General features: G+C 51.8%; 13 non-coding genes across 13 annotated transcripts; 6 read left to right on the top strand and 7 right to left on the bottom strand.

The window, feature by feature from the left end:
* Nucleotides 1-594: 594 nt before the first annotated feature.
* Nucleotides 595-678, bottom strand: Trnal-uaa (transfer RNA leucine (anticodon UAA)). The gene has a single exon. It is a non-coding gene; the product is annotated as a tRNA-Leu (tRNA).
* A 683-nt stretch (nt 679-1,361) lies between these two features.
* Trnag-ccc (transfer RNA glycine (anticodon CCC)) lies at nt 1,362-1,433 on the top strand. The gene has a single exon. It is a non-coding gene; the product is annotated as a tRNA-Gly (tRNA).
* A 1,126-nt stretch (nt 1,434-2,559) lies between these two features.
* Nucleotides 2,560-2,643, bottom strand: Trnal-uaa (transfer RNA leucine (anticodon UAA)). The gene has a single exon. It is a non-coding gene; the product is annotated as a tRNA-Leu (tRNA).
* A 683-nt stretch (nt 2,644-3,326) lies between these two features.
* Nucleotides 3,327-3,398, top strand: Trnag-ccc (transfer RNA glycine (anticodon CCC)). The gene has a single exon. It is a non-coding gene; the product is annotated as a tRNA-Gly (tRNA).
* A 1,126-nt stretch (nt 3,399-4,524) lies between these two features.
* On the bottom strand, nt 4,525-4,608 carry Trnal-uaa (transfer RNA leucine (anticodon UAA)). The gene has a single exon. It is a non-coding gene; the product is annotated as a tRNA-Leu (tRNA).
* A 684-nt stretch (nt 4,609-5,292) lies between these two features.
* Nucleotides 5,293-5,364, top strand: Trnag-ccc (transfer RNA glycine (anticodon CCC)). Its single transcript has one exon. It is a non-coding gene; the product is annotated as a tRNA-Gly (tRNA).
* A 1,126-nt stretch (nt 5,365-6,490) lies between these two features.
* On the bottom strand, nt 6,491-6,574 carry Trnal-uaa (transfer RNA leucine (anticodon UAA)). The gene has a single exon. It is a non-coding gene; the product is annotated as a tRNA-Leu (tRNA).
* A 683-nt stretch (nt 6,575-7,257) lies between these two features.
* Trnag-ccc (transfer RNA glycine (anticodon CCC)) lies at nt 7,258-7,329 on the top strand. Its single transcript has one exon. It is a non-coding gene; the product is annotated as a tRNA-Gly (tRNA).
* Nucleotides 7,330-8,455: 1,126 nt separating this feature from the next.
* Trnal-uaa (transfer RNA leucine (anticodon UAA)) lies at nt 8,456-8,539 on the bottom strand. The gene has a single exon. It is a non-coding gene; the product is annotated as a tRNA-Leu (tRNA).
* Nucleotides 8,540-9,222: 683 nt separating this feature from the next.
* On the top strand, nt 9,223-9,294 carry Trnag-ccc (transfer RNA glycine (anticodon CCC)). Its single transcript has one exon. It is a non-coding gene; the product is annotated as a tRNA-Gly (tRNA).
* Nucleotides 9,295-10,420: 1,126 nt separating this feature from the next.
* On the bottom strand, nt 10,421-10,504 carry Trnal-uaa (transfer RNA leucine (anticodon UAA)). The gene has a single exon. It is a non-coding gene; the product is annotated as a tRNA-Leu (tRNA).
* A 683-nt stretch (nt 10,505-11,187) lies between these two features.
* Nucleotides 11,188-11,259, top strand: Trnag-ccc (transfer RNA glycine (anticodon CCC)). The gene has a single exon. It is a non-coding gene; the product is annotated as a tRNA-Gly (tRNA).
* A 1,126-nt stretch (nt 11,260-12,385) lies between these two features.
* On the bottom strand, nt 12,386-12,469 carry Trnal-uaa (transfer RNA leucine (anticodon UAA)). Its single transcript has one exon. It is a non-coding gene; the product is annotated as a tRNA-Leu (tRNA).
* Between the last annotated feature and the right edge of the window lie 5,882 nt (nt 12,470-18,351).

The raw sequence follows: 18,351 nt of genomic DNA, 5'->3' as shown, positions 1-18,351 counted from the left end.
TAGCCACAACGCCGCGAAACGTGCAGACATATTGCTTGTTGTGCATGTCACTTGGTATTTACATGGCAGTGTCTCGCTGGAGGAAGCACTGTCTTTTACGAGAGAAAAATTAAATGGCACTTGCTGCGATCGAATACATGGCCTTTGTGTTCACAGCACGGCGCTCTAACCTACTGAGCTGACGAGCTGTGCAATGGGGCCACGTCAGCAGTCCAATACCCGGTCCACCGGCTCATCCACCTTCGTTACTGCCCTGCCAGTCATTTATACACGTATCTGTTTTCGTTGACTTTTGCTTTCTTGACGCTTGGACCCAAAAAGCACAACACAAAGAAAACGTAAACGCCCTGAGAATAGCCAAGACTCAGCAAACAAAAGTATGTTCGGCTACCGGGAATCGAATCCGGGTCGCCTGGCTGAAAGCCATGTCTCCTAACAGCTTTCCATTCCTTCTGACCGCCAGGCAATCAGACTTGCAGGGCAAGCTCCGTAATCACTGCCGTCTCTAATAATATCTCTCGAACCTGTTTGCGCGTAATTTACTTGCTTTCCCGCACGAAGGAAATGGGCAGTTTTGGAATATTTAAAATTCATTGTCAGATGTGGGGTTCGAACCCACGCTCCCTTTCGGGAACCAGAGCTTAAATTTGGCGCCTTAGACCGCTCGGCCAATCTGACGTGCGAGCGCAAATAACGTGCTGCCGTCGTTTCTAGCTTCATCTCCAGAGCCTGACTGCGAAATTTGCTTGTTTTTTCTTGTGCGAAGGAAATACGTTTTTTTAGAGTATTTTAGACGAGTTGTCAGATGTGAGGTTGCACCCCACCCTCACTTTCGGGAACCACAGCTTAAATATGGTGCCTTACACCGTTGTTTTCCGACGCCATCTGTCTTTAGTAGAACGAGCAGAACTCTGATTATCAATTTTTACATTGGCGCAGAGAAAACAACGAATGACAAGAAAAGGCCGTTCCCTATCAACGGCTACGCTGTGCATTTCACCCTTACGGGAAGCCAATGATATGCTCCAGGCGAGCATCAAACTAACCAACTTAACACTATGATACGTACGCGCTTTCTACTTCTGGACTGGCACACATATGCTCAATCGTCTCTGGATCGTCAGTAAGTACGTCACATTAGATATTTCTTTTATCACGCTGCTGTAAATTAAAGGGCAGTTTCTTCAACGGCTGTCAGTTCTGCTTCTAGTTACGCTACATCGTCCTAGCAGCACCTACACACTGCGTTCAGATGTGCTCACCTCCGCCCTGGCGTTGAGCGCCTACAGCGCCTTCGCCTTCGGCCTCTGGTGGCAGGAGGGTAGCCGACACATCGCGGCGTGAGTGAAGCGCAGCGCAATGCGGTGGTGGTGTAACGGTCAGCATGGTTGCTTCCCAAGCAGTTGATCCGGGTTCGATTCCCGGCCACCGCACGACACGTACATTTTTCTTCTAGGGATATTCCACGTAACGTAACGCGATCCTCGTAACTGAGAACTGTCGCGTTACGAATAGTTTTCCTTCGCCCCACGTCTCACTCCGTGTAGCCAGTGCGCTAGTCGCCGGATTTCGTTTCACAGCATCGTGTGTCTCCATGTGTCGACTTGTCTCGACTTTGCTCGGCTGACGCGAAAGCTGACGCTTGGAAACGGGCATATATGTAGAGGGCAGGCGCGAGAAACGACTGTGAGAGACCAAAAAACGACAAACACACGACAGAACCTTTCATTTTATTGTGGCCACAGATTCGCGCCTTAGTGTACCGAGAGGCAAGAGTGGCGTCAGCGTGCTGGACAGCATCATTAACGCTAAGCAGCAACGAAACCGAAGTAAAAAGGCAAAATGAAAGAATCCAAATGCAGGTCGAGCTCCCAGCTGGTCACCCGTCCAAGTACTAACCACGCCCAACGGTTCTTAACTACAATGAACAGACGAGAACCGCTGCACTCAGCGTGCTATGGCCGTTAGCCACAACGCCGCGAAACGTGCAGACATATTGCTTGTTGTGCATGTCACTTGGTATTTACATGGCAGTGTCTCGCTGGAGGAAGCACTGTCTTTTACGAGAGAAAAATTAAATGGCACTTGCTGCGATCGAATACATGGCCTTTGTGTTCACAGCACGGCGCTCTAACCTACTGAGCTGACGAGCTGTGCAATGGGGCCACGTCAGCAGTCCAATACCCGGTCCACCGGCTCATCCACCTTCGTTACTGCCCTGCCAGTCATTTATACACGTATCTGTTTTCGTTGACTTTTGCTTTCTTGACGCTTGGACCCAAAAAGCACAACACAAAGAAAACGTAAACGCCCTGAGAATAGCCAAGACTCAGCAAACAAAAGTATGTTCGGCTACCGGGAATCGAATCCGGGTCGCCTGGCTGAAAGCCATGTCTCCTAACAGCTTTCCATTCCTTCTGACCGCCAGGCAATCAGACTTGCAGGGCAAGCTCCGTAATCACTGCCGTCTCTAATAATATCTCTCGAACCTGTTTGCGCGTAATTTACTTGCTTTCCCGCACGAAGGAAATGGGCAGTTTTGGAATATTTAAAATTCATTGTCAGATGTGGGGTTCGAACCCACGCTCCCTTTCGGGAACCAGAGCTTAAATCTGGCGCCTTAGACCGCTCGGCCAATCTGACGTGCGAGCGCAAATAACGTGCTGCCGTCGTTTCTAGCTTCATCTCCAGAGCCTGACTGCGAAATTTGCTTGTTTTTTCTTGTGCGAAGGAAATACGTTTTTTTAGAGTATTTTAGACGAGTTGTCAGATGTGAGGTTGCACCCCACCCTCACTTTCGGGAACCACAGCTTAAATATGGTGCCTTACACCGTTGTTTTCCGACGCCATCTGTCTTTAGTAGAACGAGCAGAACTCTGATTATCAGTTTTTACATTGGCGCAGAGAAAACAACGAATGACAAGAAAAGGCCGTTCCCTATCAACGGCTACGCTGTGCATTTCACCCTTACGGGAAGCCAATGATATGCTCCAGGCGACCATCAAACTAACCAACTTAACACTATGATACGTACGCGCATTCTACTTCTGGACTGGCACACATATGCTCAATCGTCTCTGGATCGTCAGTAAGTACGTCACATTAGATATTTCTTTTATCACGCTGCTGTAAATTAAAGGGCAGTTTCTTCAACGGCTGTCAGTTCTGCTTCTAGTTACGCTACATCGTCCTAGCAGCACCTACACACTGCGTTCAGATGTGCTCACCTCCGCCCTGGCGTTGAGCGCCTACAGCGCCTTCGCCTTCGGCCTCTGGTGGCAGGAGGGTAGCCGACACATCGCGGCGTGAGTGAAGCGCAGCGCAATGCGGTGGTGGTGTAACGGTCAGCATGGTTGCTTCCCAAGCAGTTAATCCGGGTTCGATTCCCGGCCACCGCACGACACGTACATTTTTCTTCTAGGGATATTCCACGTAACGTAACGCGATCCTCGTAACTGAGAACTGTCGCGTTACGAATAGTTTTCCTTCGCCCCACGTCTCACTCCGTGTAGCCAGTGCGCTAGTCGCCGGATTTCGTTTCACAGCATCGTGTGTCTCCATGTGTCGACTTGTCTCGACTTTGCTCGGCTGACGCGAAAGCTGACGCTTGGAAACGGGCATATATGTAGAGGGCAGGCGCGAGAAACGACTGTGAGAGACCAAAAAACGACAAACACACGACAGAACCTTTCATTTTATTGTGGCCACAGATTCGCGCCTTAGTGTACCGAGAGGCAAGAGTGGCGTCAGCGTGCTGGACAGCATCATTAACGCTAAGCAGCAACGAAACCGAAGTAAAAAGGCAAAATGAAAGAATCCAAATGCAGGTCGAGCTCCCAGCTGGTCACCCGTCCAAGTACTAACCACGCCCAACGGTTCTTAACTACAATGAACAGACGAGAACCGCTGCACTCAGCGTGCTATGGCCGTTAGCCACAACGCCGCGAAACGTGCAGACATATTGCTTGTTGTGCATGTCACTTGGTATTTACATGGCAGTGTCTCGCTGGAGGAAGCACTGTCTTTTACGAGAGAAAAATTAAATGGCACTTGCTGCGATCGAATACATGGCCTTTGTGTTCACAGCACGGCGCTCTAACCTACTGAGCTGACGAGCTGTGCAATGGGGCCACGTCAGCAGTCCAATACCCGGTCCACCGGCTCATCCACCTTCGTTACTGCCCTGCCAGTCATTTATACACGTATCTGTTTTCGTTGACTTTTGCTTTCTTGACGCTTGGACCCAAAAAGCACAACACAAAGAAAACGTAAACGCCCTGAGAATAGCCAAGACTCAGCAAACAAAAGTATGTTCGGCTACCGGGAATCGAATCCGGGTCGCCTGGCTGAAAGCCATGTCTCCTAACAGCTTTCCATTCCTTCTGACCGCCAGGCAATCAGACTTGCAGGGCAAGCTCCGTAATCACTGCCGTCTCTAATAATATCTCTCGAACCTGTTTGCGCGTAATTTACTTGCTTTCCCGCACGAAGGAAATGGGCAGTTTTGGAATATTTAAAATTCATTGTCAGATGTGGGGTTCGAACCCACGCTCCCTTTCGGGAACCAGAGCTTAAATCTGGCGCCTTAGACCGCTCGGCCAATCTGACGTGCGAGCGCAAATAACGTGCTGCCGTCGTTTCTAGCTTCATCTCCAGAGCCTGACTGCGAAATTTGCTTGTTTTTTCTTGTGCGAAGGAAATACGTTTTTTTTAGAGTATTTTAGACGAGTTGTCAGATGTGAGGTTGCACCCCACCCTCACTTTCGGGAACCACAGCTTAAATATGGTGCCTTACACCGTTGTTTTCCGACGCCATCTGTCTTTAGTAGAACGAGCAGAACTCTGATTATCAATTTTTACATTGGCGCAGAGAAAACAACGAATGACAAGAAAAGGCCGTTCCCTATCAACGGCTACGCTGTGCATTTCACCCTTACGGGAAGCCAATGATATGCTCCAGGCGAGCATCAAACTAACCAACTTAACACTATGATACGTACGCGCTTTCTACTTCTGGACTGGCACACATATGCTCAATCGTCTCTGGATCGTCAGTAAGTACGTCACATTAGATATTTCTTTTATCACGCTGCTGTAAATTAAAGGGCAGTTTCTTCAACGGCTGTCAGTTCTGCTTCTAGTTACGCTACATCGTCCTAGCAGCACCTACACACTGCGTTCAGATGTGCTCACCTCCGCCCTGGCGTTGAGCGCCTACAGCGCCTTCGCCTTCGGCCTCTGGTGGCAGGAGGGTAGCCGACACATCGCGGCGTGAGTGAAGCGCAGCGCAATGCGGTGGTGGTGTAACGGTCAGCATGGTTGCTTCCCAAGCAGTTGATCCGGGTTCGATTCCCGGCCACCGCACGACACGTACATTTTTCTTCTAGGGATATTCCACGTAACGTAACGCGATCCTCGTAACTGAGAACTGTCGCGTTACGAATAGTTTTCCTTCGCCCCACGTCTCACTCCGTGTAGCCAGTGCGCTAGTCGCCGGATTTCGTTTCACAGCATCGTGTGTCTCCATGTGTCGACTTGTCTCGACTTTGCTCGGCTGACGCGAAAGCTGACGCTTGGAAACGGGCATATATGTAGAGGGCAGGCGCGAGAAACGACTGTGAGAGACCAAAAAACGACAAACACACGACAGAACCTTTCATTTTATTGTGGCCACAGATTCGCGCCTTAGTGTACCGAGAGGCAAGAGTGGCGTCAGCGTGCTGGACAGCATCATTAACGCTAAGCAGCAACGAAACCGAAGTAAAAAGGCAAAATGAAAGAAGCCAAATGCAGGTCGAGCTCCCAGCTGGTCACCCGTCCAAGTACTAACCACGCCCAACGGTTCTTAACTACAATGAACAGACGAGAACCGCTGCACTCAGCGTGCTATGGCCGTTAGCCACAACGCCGCGAAACGTGCAGACATATTGCTTGTTGTGCATGTCACTTGGTATTTACATGGCAGTGTCTCGCTGGAGGAAGCACTGTCTTTTACGAGAGAAAAATTAAATGGCACTTGCTGCGATCGAATACATGGCCTTTGTGTTCACAGCACGGCGCTCTAACCTACTGAGCTGACGAGCTGTGCAATGGGGCCACGTCAGCAGTCCAATACCCGGTCCACCGGCTCATCCACCTTCGTTACTGCCCTGCCAGTCATTTATACACGTATCTGTTTTCGTTGACTTTTGCTTTCTTGACGCTTGGACCCAAAAAGCACAACACAAAGAAAACGTAAACGCCCTGAGAATAGCCAAGACTCAGCAAACAAAAGTATGTTCGGCTACCGGGAATCGAATCCGGGTCGCCTGGCTGAAAGCCATGTCTCCTAACAGCTTTCCATTCCTTCTGACCGCCAGGCAATCAGACTTGCAGGGCAAGCTCCGTAATCACTGCCGTCTCTAATAATATCTCTCGAACCTGTTTGCGCGTAATTTACTTGCTTTCCCGCACGAAGGAAATGGGCAGTTTTGGAATATTTAAAATTCATTGTCAGATGTGGGGTTCGAACCCACGCTCCCTTTCGGGAACCAGAGCTTAAATCTGGCGCCTTAGACCGCTCGGCCAATCTGACGTGCGAGCGCAAATAACGTGCTGCCGTCGTTTCTAGCTTCATCTCCAGAGCCTGACTGCGAAATTTGCTTGTTTTTTCTTGTGCGAAGGAAATACGTTTTTTTAGAGTATTTTAGACGAGTTGTCAGATGTGAGGTTGCACCCCACCCTCACTTTCGGGAACCACAGCTTAAATATGGTGCCTTACACCGTTGTTTTCCGACGCCATCTGTCTTTAGTAGAACGAGCAGAACTCTGATTATCAATTTTTACATTGGCGCAGAGAAAACAACGAATGACAAGAAAAGGCCGTTCCCTATCAACGGCTACGCTGTGCATTTCACCCTTACGGGAAGCCAATGATATGCTCCAGGCGAGCATCAAACTAACCAACTTAACACTATGATACGTACGCGCTTTCTACTTCTGGACTGGCACACATATGCTCAATCGTCTCTGGATCGTCAGTAAGTACGTCACATTAGATATTTCTTTTATCACGCTGCTGTAAATTAAAGGGCAGTTTCTTCAACGGCTGTCAGTTCTGCTTCTAGTTACGCTACATCGTCCTAGCAGCACCTACACACTGCGTTCAGATGTGCTCACCTCCGCCCTGGCGTTGAGCGCCTACAGCGCCTTCGCCTTCGGCCTCTGGTGGCAGGAGGGTAGCCGACACATCGCGGCGTGAGTGAAGCGCAGCGCAATGCGGTGGTGGTGTAACGGTCAGCATGGTTGCTTCCCAAGCAGTTGATCCGGGTTCGATTCCCGGCCACCGCACGACACGTACATTTTTCTTCTAGGGATATTCCACGTAACGTAACGCGATCCTCGTAACTGAGAACTGTCGCGTTACGAATAGTTTTCCTTCGCCCCACGTCTCACTCCGTGTAGCCAGTGCGCTAGTCGCCGGATTTCGTTTCACAGCATCGTGTGTCTCCATGTGTCGACTTGTCTCGACTTTGCTCGGCTGACGCGAAAGCTGACGCTTGGAAACGGGCATATATGTAGAGGGCAGGCGCGAGAAACGACTGTGAGAGACCAAAAAACGACAAACACACGACAGAACCTTTCATTTTATTGTGGCCACAGATTCGCGCCTTAGTGTACCGAGAGGCAAGAGTGGCGTCAGCGTGCTGGACAGCATCATTAACGCTAAGCAGCAACGAAACCGAAGTAAAAAGGCAAAATGAAAGAAGCCAAATGCAGGTCGAGCTCCCAGCTGGTCACCCGTCCAAGTACTAACCACGCCCAACGGTTCTTAACTACAATGAACAGACGAGAACCGCTGCACTCAGCGTGCTATGGCCGTTAGCCACAACGCCGCGAAACGTGCAGACATATTGCTTGTTGTGCATGTCACTTGGTATTTACATGGCAGTGTCTCGCTGGAGGAAGCACTGTCTTTTACGAGAGAAAAATTAAATGGCACTTGCTGCGATCGAATACATGGCCTTTGTGTTCACAGCACGGCGCTCTAACCTACTGAGCTGACGAGCTGTGCAATGGGGCCACGTCAGCAGTCCAATACCCGGTCCACCGGCTCATCCACCTTCGTTACTGCCCTGCCAGTCATTTATACACGTATCTGTTTTCGTTGACTTTTGCTTTCTTGACGCTTGGACCCAAAAAGCACAACACAAAGAAAACGTAAACGCCCTGAGAATAGCCAAGACTCAGCAAACAAAAGTATGTTCGGCTACCGGGAATCGAATCCGGGTCGCCTGGCTGAAAGCCATGTCTCCTAACAGCTTTCCATTCCTTCTGACCGCCAGGCAATCAGACTTGCAGGGCAAGCTCCGTAATCACTGCCGTCTCTAATAATATCTCTCGAACCTGTTTGCGCGTAATTTACTTGCTTTCCCGCACGAAGGAAATGGGCAGTTTTGGAATATTTAAAATTCATTGTCAGATGTGGGGTTCGAACCCACGCTCCCTTTCGGGAACCAGAGCTTAAATCTGGCGCCTTAGACCGCTCGGCCAATCTGACGTGCGAGCGCAAATAACGTGCTGCCGTCGTTTCTAGCTTCATCTCCAGAGCCTGACTGCGAAATTTGCTTGTTTTTTCTTGTGCGAAGGAAATACGTTTTTTTAGAGTATTTTAGACGAGTTGTCAGATGTGAGGTTGCACCCCACCCTCACTTTCGGGAACCACAGCTTAAATATGGTGCCTTACACCGTTGTTTTCCGACGCCATCTGTCTTTAGTAGAACGAGCAGAACTCTGATTATCAATTTTTACATTGGCGCAGAGAAAACAACGAATGACAAGAAAAGGCCGTTCCCTATCAACGGCTACGCTGTGCATTTCACCCTTACGGGAAGCCAATGATATGCTCCAGGCGAGCATCAAACTAACCAACTTAACACTATGATACGTACGCGCTTTCTACTTCTGGACTGGCACACATATGCTCAATCGTCTCTGGATCGTCAGTAAGTACGTCACATTAGATATTTCTTTTATCACGCTGCTGTAAATTAAAGGGCAGTTTCTTCAACGGCTGTCAGTTCTGCTTCTAGTTACGCTACATCGTCCTAGCAGCACCTACACACTGCGTTCAGATGTGCTCACCTCCGCCCTGGCGTTGAGCGCCTACAGCGCCTTCGCCTTCGGCCTCTGGTGGCAGGAGGGTAGCCGACACATCGCGGCGTGAGTGAAGCGCAGCGCAATGCGGTGGTGGTGTAACGGTCAGCATGGTTGCTTCCCAAGCAGTTGATCCGGGTTCGATTCCCGGCCACCGCACGACACGTACATTTTTCTTCTAGGGATATTCCACGTAACGTAACGCGATCCTCGTAACTGAGAACTGTCGCGTTACGAATAGTTTTCCTTCGCCCCACGTCTCACTCCGTGTAGCCAGTGCGCTAGTCGCCGGATTTCGTTTCACAGCATCGTGTGTCTCCATGTGTCGACTTGTCTCGACTTTGCTCGGCTGACGCGAAAGCTGACGCTTGGAAACGGGCATATATGTAGAGGGCAGGCGCGAGAAACGACTGTGAGAGACCAAAAAACGACAAACACACGACAGAACCTTTCATTTTATTGTGGCCACAGATTCGCGCCTTAGTGTACCGAGAGGCAAGAGTGGCGTCAGCGTGCTGGACAGCATCATTAACGCTAAGCAGCAACGAAACCGAAGTAAAAAGGCAAAATGAAAGAAGCCAAATGCAGGTCGAGCTCCCAGCTGGTCACCCGTCCAAGTACTAACCACGCCCAACGGTTCTTAACTACAATGAACAGACGAGAACCGCTGCACTCAGCGTGCTATGGCCGTTAGCCACAACGCCGCGAAACGTGCAGACATATTGCTTGTTGTGCATGTCACTTGGTATTTACATGGCAGTGTCTCGCTGGAGGAAGCACTGTCTTTTACGAGAGAAAAATTAAATGGCACTTGCTGCGATCGAATACATGGCCTTTGTGTTCACAGCACGGCGCTCTAACCTACTGAGCTGACGAGCTGTGCAATGGGGCCACGTCAGCAGTCCAATACCCGGTCCACCGGCTCATCCACCTTCGTTACTGCCCTGCCAGTCATTTATACACGTATCTGTTTTCGTTGACTTTTGCTTTCTTGACGCTTGGACCCAAAAAGCACAACACAAAGAAAACGTAAACGCCCTGAGAATAGCCAAGACTCAGCAAACAAAAGTATGTTCGGCTACCGGGAATCGAATCCGGGTCGCCTGGCTGAAAGCCATGTCTCCTAACAGCTTTCCATTCCTTCTGACCGCCAGGCAATCAGACTTGCAGGGCAAGCTCCGTAATCACTGCCGTCTCTAATAATATCTCTCGAACCTGTTTGCGCGTAATTTACTTGCTTTCCCGCACGAAGGAAATGGGCAGTTTTGGAATATTTAAAATTCATTGTCAGATGTGGGGTTCGAACCCACGCTCCCTTTCGGGAACCAGAGCTTAAATCTGGCGCCTTAGACCGCTCGGCCAATCTGACGTGCGAGCGCAAATAACGTGCTGCCGTCGTTTCTAGCTTCATCTCCAGAGCCTGACTGCGAAATTTGCTTGTTTTTTCTTGTGCGAAGGAAATACGTTTTTTTAGAGTATTTTAGACGAGTTGTCAGATGTGAGGTTGCACCCCACCCTCACTTTCGGGAACCACAGCTTAAATATGGTGCCTTACACCGTTGTTTTCCGACGCCATCTGTCTTTAGTAGAACGAGCAGAACTCTGATTATCAATTTTTACATTGGCGCAGAGAAAACAACGAATGACAAGAAAAGGCCGTTCCCTATCAACGGCTACGCTGTGCATTTCACCCTTACGGGAAGCCAATGATATGCTCCAGGCGAGCATCAAACTAACCAACTTAACACTATGATACGTACGCGCTTTCTACTTCTGGACTGGCACACATATGCTCAATCGTCTCTGGATCGTCAGTAAGTACGTCACATTAGATATTTCTTTTATCACGCTGCTGTAAATTAAAGGGCAGTTTCTTCAACGGCTGTCAGTTCTGCTTCTAGTTACGCTACATCGTCCTAGCAGCACCTACACACTGCGTTCAGATGTGCTCACCTCCGCCCTGGCGTTGAGCGCCTACAGCGCCTTCGCCTTCGGCCTCTGGTGGCAGGAGGGTAGCCGACACATCGCGGCGTGAGTGAAGCGCAGCGCAATGCGGTGGTGGTGTAACGGTCAGCATGGTTGCTTCCCAAGCAGTTGATCCGGGTTCGATTCCCGGCCACCGCACGACACGTACATTTTTCTTCTAGGGATATTCCACGTAACGTAACGCGATCCTCGTAACTGAGAACTGTCGCGTTACGAATAGTTTTCCTTCGCCCCACGTCTCACTCCGTGTAGCCAGTGCGCTAGTCGCCGGATTTCGTTTCACAGCATCGTGTGTCTCCATGTGTCGACTTGTCTCGACTTTGCTCGGCTGACGCGAAAGCTGACGCTTGGAAACGGGCATATATGTAGAGGGCAGGCGCGAGAAACGACTGTGAGAGACCAAAAAACGACAAACACACGACAGAACCTTTCATTTTATTGTGGCCACAGATTCGCGCCTTAGTGTACCGAGAGGCAAGAGTGGCGTCAGCGTGCTGGACAGCATCATTAACGCTAAGCAGCAACGAAACCGAAGTAAAAAGGCAAAATGAAAGAAGCCAAATGCAGGTCGAGCTCCCAGCTGGTCACCCGTCCAAGTACTAACCACGCCCAACGGTTCTTAACTACAATGAACAGACGAGAACCGCTGCACTCAGCGTGCTATGGCCGTTAGCCACAACGCCGCGAAACGTGCAGACATATTGCTTGTTGTGCATGTCACTTGGTATTTACATGGCAGTGTCTCGCTGGAGGAAGCACTGTCTTTTACGAGAGAAAAATTAAATGGCACTTGCTGCGATCGAATACATGGCCTTTGTGTTCACAGCACGGCGCTCTAACCTACTGAGCTGACGAGCTGTGCAATGGGGCCACGTCAGCAGTCCAATACCCGGTCCACCGGCTCATCCACCTTCGTTACTGCCCTGCCAGTCATTTATACACGTATCTGTTTTCGTTGACTTTTGCTTTCTTGACGCTTGGACCCAAAAAGCACAACACAAAGAAAACGTAAACGCCCTGAGAATAGCCAAGACTCAGCAAACAAAAGTATGTTCGGCTACCGGGAATCGAATCCGGGTCGCCTGGCTGAAAGCCATGTCTCCTAACAGCTTTCCATTCCTTCTGACCGCCAGGCAATCAGACTTGCAGGGCAAGCTCCGTAATCACTGCCGTCTCTAATAATATCTCTCGAACCTGTTTGCGCGTAATTTACTTGCTTTCCCGCACGAAGGAAATGGGCAGTTTTGGAATATTTAAAATTCATTGTCAGATGTGGGGTTCGAACCCACGCTCCCTTTCGGGAACCAGAGCTTAAATCTGGCGCCTTAGACCGCTCGGCCAATCTGACGTGCGAGCGCAAATAACGTGCTGCCGTCGTTTCTAGCTTCATCTCCAGAGCCTGACTGCGAAATTTGCTTGTTTTTTCTTGTGCGAAGGAAATACGTTTTTTTAGAGTATTTTAGACGAGTTGTCAGATGTGAGGTTGCACCCCACCCTCACTTTCGGGAACCACAGCTTAAATATGGTGCCTTACACCGTTGTTTTCCGACGCCATCTGTCTTTAGTAGAACGAGCAGAACTCTGATTATCAATTTTTACATTGGCGCAGAGAAAACAACGAATGACAAGAAAAGGCCGTTCCCTATCAACGGCTACGCTGTGCATTTCACCCTTACGGGAAGCCAATGATATGCTCCAGGCGAGCATCAAACTAACCAACTTAACACTATGATACGTACGCGCTTTCTACTTCTGGACTGGCACACATATGCTCAATCGTCTCTGGATCGTCAGTAAGTACGTCACATTAGATATTTCTTTTATCACGCTGCTGTAAATTAAAGGGCAGTTTCTTCAACGGCTGTCAGTTCTGCTTCTAGTTACGCTACATCGTCCTAGCAGCACCTACACACTGCTCCCCCTGCGGGTTCGGGGGTTAGAATAGGCCCGCGGTATTCCTGCCTGTCGTAAGAGGCGACTAAAAGGAGTCTCACATGTTTCGGCCTTATGTGATGGTCCCCTCTCGGGTTTGACCTCCATCTTTCTAAATTATTCCGAAGAGCGAGCCAATTGGGGAAGGGCGCCTTACATGGTGCACTGTATCCGTCGTGCAATTAGACCTTTAGCCGTCTTTCTCGTCGTTGCAATGGTGTCCCGCTCGTTTTCGATCTTTTGGGCGATTACCACACTGCACTCTGCAGCGTTTCTTTTAACTGCGACGACGACCTTGGCCATTTTTTGCACCTAAGATCCAGCACGGTAGCCAGTCCGTTGTGGTGGGGCCGCCATGTACCCTCTTGGTTGTAGCCCCCTGACAACACAGGGATCGCTCTACTGATGCCTGCGCCGTTAACTCCCCACGTATGCCAAGGAGTAGATGCCCATCGCCCCGGGGCATCGGGACTCCCGGCAATGGCCATCCTGCCAGGTGGCCTTTGCTGTGGCTGGGTGGCGCCCGTGGGGAGGGCCCTTGGTCGGAGTAGGTGGCATCAGGGCGGATGACCCGCAATGAAGCGTGGTACATCATCTCTCGCTGGTGGGCCACCACCAGCAGTCTCTAAGCGATCGAGGTCTAACCTCAACGGCAGGAAATACGATCCACGATCATTTCCCTCCCTGGCCACTCCATGGGAGGAACGTATGGCAAAAGAAGGCAGTGGAGACTATTCACCCCGGTTCCTTGTGTGTACGCGAGTTGATGGGGAATCGTTTATGTCAACCAAGCCCCAGTTTTTTGTGGAGCATTTAGAGGACAAGTTCGGGGAGGTGGAGGGCTTGTCCAAGATGCGCTCTGGTTCTGTGCTCATCAAAACGGCATCCTCTGCCCAGTCACGGAGGTTGCTCAATTGTGACAAGTTGGGGGATGTTTCAGTTAACATCACGCCGCATAAGAGTCTGAACATGGTCCAGGGTATAATATTCCACAGGGATCTTCTTCTGCAGTCCGACGATGAATTACGCGCCAACCTCGAACGACGAGGTGTTCACTTCGTCCGGCGCGTCCATCGGGGTCCGAGGGATAATCAGGTAGCCACCGGTGCCTTCATCTTGGCCTTTGAGGGTGATGTCTTACCCGAAAGGGTTAAGGTGATGGTTTACCGTTGTGATGTGAAGCCATATATCCCTCCTCCGATGCGGTGTTTTAAATGCTGGAAGTTCGGGCACATGTCATCTCGCTGTACTTCCAGCATCACGTGTCGGGATTGTGGACGTCCTTCGCATCCTGATACTCCATGTGCCCCGCCTCCTATCTGTGTTAACTGCGGAGAACACCATTCCCCCTGCTCGCCGGACTGTAGGATCTTTCAGAAGGAAAGGAAGATAATGGAATATAAGACCCTGGACCGCCTGTCCTACACCGAGGCAAGGCGGAAATTTGAGCGGCTACATCCTGTGCCAATGCCAACTAGTTATGCCGCTGCTGCAACACCAGTTCGATCTCAGCTCGGTCAGCATTCACCGGCCCCCTTGGTTGTGGGGGGCACTTCACTCCCTGTTGCTCCTGCTCCATCTACTTCAGGAGCAACACCACCCCAACCACCGGGGACATCTGTTCCCCCTTCACAGCCGGAGAAGCGTGAGCCTTCTTCGGCTCCTCTCGCTCGGAAGGGGTCCCTTGGGGCCCTCCCATCCCAGGCTTTGCCCAGTGCCAAAGTGGACACCCGCAAGGTTGTCAAACAATCACCGGTCGCTGGTCGTAGGGCGTCACGGTCGTCTTCAGTCCCAGAGACTGACCCAGTGAGGCCCTCCCAGCCAGAACCACCTAAGGCTCAGCGCGCAAAGCAGTCAAAGAAAAAGGCTCCCAAGCATCCTGAAATTGCGGTGGCACCTGTCCCACCGCAACCTTCTCCCTCTGCGTCCGAGGATGAGGTGGAGATCCTGGCGTCCGCTGAGGACATGGATCTCGCCAGTCCCTCGGATGCAGTAGATAGCTGTTGTCCAGGTGGTGACTCAGTAGCAGCAGGGGCCCCGGAGGCGTAATCTGCCTCCCCAGTCCCTTCACGCCTTTCCCATCCATGGCTAATACCATCCTCCAGTGGAACTGCAGCGGTTTCTTCCACCATCTAGCTGAGCTCCGCCAACTTCTCAGCCTTCGCCCTTTCTTCTGCATTGCTCTGCAGGAAACTTGGTTTCCGGCGATGCGAACCCCCGCCCTCCGTGGCTATCGGGGTTATTACAAGAACCGAGCAGCTTATGAAAGGGTGTCTGGTGGCGTCTGCATTTATGTCCTTCACACTCTGCACAGCGAGTCTGTCCCTCTCCAGACGCCTTTAGAGGCTGTCGCTGTACGCGTGTGGACGCCACAGGCTGTTACCGTCTGCAGTCTTTACATTCCACCGGATGGTGATGTCTCGCAGCATGTCCTGGCTGCACTGGTCGCCCAATTGCCGCCACCTTTCTTGCTATTGGGCGACTTCAACGCTCATAACCCTCTGTGGGGGGGGTCAGTGGCAACACGTCGAGGCGCCATCATTGAGCATTTATTGTCGCAGCTCGATCTCTCGCTGTTAAATGATGGTGCCTTCACACACTTCAGTGTGGCGCATGGCACCTACTCCGCCATTGACCTTTCAATCTGTAGCCATAGCCTCTTACCGTCTGTCCAATGGAGTGTGCATGACGACCTGTGTGGTAGTGACCATTTTCCGATCTTTTTGTCACTACCACAGCGCCCCTCTTCTGGGCACCCTAGCAGATGGGCTATGAATAAGGCTGACTGGGACTTGTTCTCCTCCACTGCCGCTTTTGAGCCTCTCTCTACCGATGACATTGATGCGGTGGTTCAATCGGTCACCACCGGCATCGTTACTGCCGCCGAATCTGCCATTCCCCATTCCTGTGGGTCCCCTTGGCGGAAGGCTGTGCCTTGGTGGTCGCCTGAGATCGCTGAAGCGATTAAAGATCGCCGGCGGGCGCTCCAGCGTCACAAGCGACACCCCTCCCTCGACCACCTTATCGCCTTCAAACGGCTGCGTGCGCGGGCCCGCCTCCTTATCCGCCAAGGCAAGAAGGAGTGCTGGGAGCGGTATGTGTCCACCATTGGCCTCCATGTCACTCCTTCGCAGGTCTGGGCCAAGATTCGACGCGTCTACGGCTATCGGCCACCTGCCAGCGTCCCTGCGCTCTCACTGAATGGAGCAGTTTGTACTGACTCCGACGTCATTGCCAATCGCTTAGCAGAGCATTTTGCTATGAGTTCCGCTTCTGCGAATTACCCCCAGGCCTTCCGCTCCATTAAAGAGCGGATGGAACGTCGGAGCCTTTCGTTTCGCACCAACCACCCAGAATCTTACAATGCTCCATTTAGTGAGTGGGAATTTCGCAGTGCCCTCGCTGCTTGCCCTGATACCGCTCCTGGGCCAGATGGCATCCACTGTCAGATGCTGAAACACCTTTCAGTGGACTGCCAGCGGCGCCTTCTCGATCTTTACAACCGTCTTTGGGTCGAGGGGGAGTTTCCGTCGCAATGGCGGGAAGGCATTGTCATCCCCGTTTTGAAACCTGGAAAGCACCCTCTGGAGGTGGACAGCTACCGTCCCATTAGCCTCACCAACGTTCTTTGCAAGTTGCTTGAACGGATGGTGAGCCGGCGCTTGCATTGGGTACTGGAGTCTCGAGGCCTTCTGGCTCCATCTCAGGGTGGGTTCCGTAAAGGCCGCTCCGCCGCCGACAATCTGGTGAGCCTGGAGTCGGCCATCCGTACTGCCTTTTCCCGCCGTCAGCACCTGGTCGCTGTCTTTTTCGACATGCGGAAGGCGTACGATACGACGTGGCGTCATCACATTCTTTCTACGCTCCATGGATGGGGTCTTCGGGGTCCTCTGCCGATTTTTATCCGCAATTTTCTGTCGTGTCGTACCTTCCGCGTGCAAGTCGCGGCCTCGTATAGTTCCTCCCACGTCCAGGAGAACGGTGTGCCACAGGGCTCTGTTTTAAGTGTCTGTCTGTTTTTAATAGCCATTAACGGGCTTGCTGCGGCCGTGGGAAATTCTGTCTCCGCTTCCCTGTATGCTGACGACTTCTGCCTTTATTACAGCTCTACTGGCATTGCAGCTGTTGAACGTCAGCTACAGGGCGCTATCCGTAAGGCGCAGTCTTGGGCTGTAGCGCATGGGTTTCAGTTTTCGGCAGCCAAGACCCGCGTTATACATTTCTGCCGGCGCCGAACAGTCCATCCTGAGCCGCGGCTTTATCTTGCCGACGAACTCCTTGCTGTGGTGGAGACCCACAGGTTTTTGGGGGTGGTTTTTGATGCCCGGTTGACTTGGCTGCCTCATATCCAGCAGCTTAAACAGACGTGTTGGCGGCATCTAAACGCTCTGAGATGCTTGAGCCACACCCGCTGGGGAGCCGACCGCTCTACCCTGTTACGGCTCTACCAGGCGTTAATCCAGTCCCGTCTGGATTATGGGTGCCTGGCATATGGCTCAGCATCCCCGTCTGCGTTGCGGGTGCTGGACCCAATCCTCCACAGCGGGATACGCCTTGCCACTGGTGCTTTCCGCACCAGCCCTGTGGACAGCTTACTCGTGGAGGCAGGTGTCCCTCCACTGCGGTTCCGGCGCCAACGTTTGCTGGCCGCTTATGCTGCCCATGTTCTAAGCTCGCCCGGGCATCCTACCTATCGTCTCCTGTTCCCGCAGTCAGTCGTCCGTCTGCCGGAACGTCGGCCCCGGTCGGGTTGTCCGATCGCCATACGCGTCAAGGAGCTTCTCTCCGGGCTTGGGCTTGTCCCTGTTCCACCTCCTTTCCGGGCACTTCTGCGTACACCCCCGTGGTGCGTTCCTCGCCCTTGCCTTCGGCTAGACTTGGCACAGGGCTCGAAGGACTTAGTCCCTCCAGAGGCCTTCCGCCGCCGCTTTTATTCCATCCTGGCCACGTATCAGGGCTCTGGCATTGTTTACACCGACGGCTCGATGGTTGCTGGTCGAGTCGGGTATGCGCTCACTCTAGGGAACCATTCCGAACAACGTTCTTTGCCGGCTGGCTGCAGCGTTTACACTGCTGAGCTGGTCGCCATCTTTCGAGCCCTAGAGTATATCCGCTCCTGCTCAGGTGAGTCGTTCGTTATCTGTAGCGATTCCCTGAGCAGTTTACGAGCACTCGACCAGTGTTTTCCTCGTTCCCGTCTGGTGATGGCTATCCATGAGTCCCTGCATACTCTTGCGCGTTGCGGCCGCTCTGCGGTCTTCGTGTGGACCCCAGGCCATGTTGGGATCCCCGGCAACG

This window comes from Schistocerca cancellata, chromosome 2 (genome assembly GCF_023864275.1).
Source record: "Schistocerca cancellata isolate TAMUIC-IGC-003103 chromosome 2, iqSchCanc2.1, whole genome shotgun sequence".
In the NCBI taxonomy this organism is placed as follows: Eukaryota; Metazoa; Arthropoda; class Insecta; order Orthoptera; family Acrididae; genus Schistocerca; species Schistocerca cancellata.
Note: the sequence above shows the minus strand (reverse complement) of the source record. Positions and strands in the feature narration are given on the sequence as shown.